Here is a 2,092-nt window from a genome sequence, read left to right on the forward strand (position 1 = left end):
CTTGTTTAAAAATATCATATATATCAGAATTCAAATTTGATTTTTTTGTATTTTTCAATGCATGAGGGAATGGTGGTGACACTGTCTGTTGAACTTCCTCTTCGCAAGTTATGGGTTCCACTTCCTTACCCTTTGGAGTTGATTTATCATCATCTTCACAAGGTTCAAGAATGGATTTTTCCACTACCTTACCATTTCGAAGGGTAATAACAGATTTTACCTGATCCATCGATTGAGTTCCAGAAGTTCCAGTTTGTGAATGATGATCCTTGGGATTAGGCAGAGGTTGTGAAGGAAATTTACCTTTTTCATGAACATTAAATGCAGATGCAAATTTAGCAAGAGTATCTTTCAAATCTGTCATGGTTTGAGCAGTTTGAGTATTGATAGACTCTTGCTTTGCAATGAAAGAATTCAATGTATCTTCCAAATTTCTTTTAGGTGGAGGAACATAAGGTGCATAATTTTGAAAATTTTTTTGATTTTGGAAATGTGGTTGTGAAAATTGTGCAGCATTATCATTTCTCAAACTAAAATTTGGATGATTTCGCCAACCTGGATTGTAATTTTGAGAAAATGGTTCAAAATTTGGCCTTTTGAAATTGTTCAAAACATTGGCTTGTTCATGGAGACATTCTTTAAAAGAGGACAAAGTGGGATAATCTTTTGTAAAATGATCACTTGTATCACAGATGTGACACACAATTTCTTGAACATATTTTAATTGACCATTCTTTTTCAATTCAAGTGCCTCAACTTTTCTTGCCAAAGAGGTAAATCTAGCTTGAAGATCATGTTCATCTTTGAGAGTGTACATACCTCCACCAGATGTAGGAGATTGAATCTTGGTTGATGGTTCGATTGTACCTATAGTGTCCCAATTTTGAGCATTTTCAGCTAATGAATCGAGATACTCAATTGCCTCATTTGGATCTTTATCTTCAAATGTTCCATTACACATAAATTCAACCATTTGCCTATATTTAGGTGTTAAGCCTTCATAAAATTGAGAAACAACTCTCCAAATTTCAAAACCATGATGTGGACAAAGATTAAGCAATTCTTTGTATCTATCCCAACACTGATAAAAAGTTTCTCCTTGTTTTTGAGTGAAAGTAATGATTTGCCTTTTGAAAGAATTTGTTCTATGAGATGGAAAAAACTTTTTCAAAAATTGTTGTTGCAATTCATCCCAAGTTCGAATGGATCCCGATCTAAGATTTTGTAGCCAAGTTTTAGCTTTATCTTTTAAAGAAAAAGGAAAAAGCTTAAGTCGAATGGTGTTCATGCTACAATTTAGATCATTATATGTGTTGCACACTTCTTCAAACTCTCGTAAATGCATGTATGGATTTTCAGAATGTAAGCCATGAAAATTGGGTAAAAGTTGGATAATACCAGGCTTAAAATTGAAATGAGATGCATCAGGGGGAAAAACTAGACATGAAGGTGCACTAGTACGTGTAGGATTCATGTGATCTCTAAGTGTTCTTCGTCTATCATGATCATGTTGAGATTGAATTTCATCTTCATTTTCTTGGATGGGTTCTTCCGCTATGTTTTGTAAAAATAAAGGGTTATTTCGAATGAGTCGACCACTAAGTGTACGTGACCAAATGCTCATGCCAATGCAAATGCAAAAAAAATAAAAACACACAAAAGCAATAAAAACTTAAATAAAGAAAAATAAACTATAAACAAAATTAAAGAGACTTGAAATTAAATTACACTTCCCCGGCAACGGCGCCAAAAACTTGTTGCGACTTTGATTGTTGCACTCCCAAGAGCAGGTTGTCCACAAGTAGTATAATTCGGTGAGTCCGAATATCGTATCCACAGGAAAGCTAAGGTAATTACAAGTCCACTACAATGTCTTTTTGTTTTGTTTTTGTTTTTGTTTTTTTTTAATTTTAATTGTTTGAATCTTTAATGGGTAAATTTTAATTGTTCAAATTTTAATTTAAGTAGTTGAGATTAAAGGATCCACTCTTGGTATTTTAATAAAGTTAACATTAACGAACATTATTGAAATCCACTTAATAAAATGGTTCCAATATATTAAATAATCATATTTATATTATGTTATATATTA

At 32.5% G+C, this 2,092-nt stretch overlaps 1 non-coding gene across 1 annotated transcript; it reads left to right on the forward strand.

Annotated features, from left to right (window-relative positions):
• The first annotated feature begins 1,031 nt into the window (after positions 1-1,031).
• Positions 1,032-1,140, forward strand: LOC142513027 (small nucleolar RNA R71). The gene has a single exon (XR_012808995.1). It is a non-coding gene; the product is annotated as a small nucleolar RNA R71 (small nucleolar RNA).
• Positions 1,141-2,092: the final 952 nt, after the last annotated feature.

Source organism: Primulina tabacum, chromosome 10, assembly GCF_025594145.1.
Source record: "Primulina tabacum isolate GXHZ01 chromosome 10, ASM2559414v2, whole genome shotgun sequence".
NCBI classification, from domain to species: domain Eukaryota; kingdom Viridiplantae; phylum Streptophyta; class Magnoliopsida; order Lamiales; family Gesneriaceae; genus Primulina; species Primulina tabacum.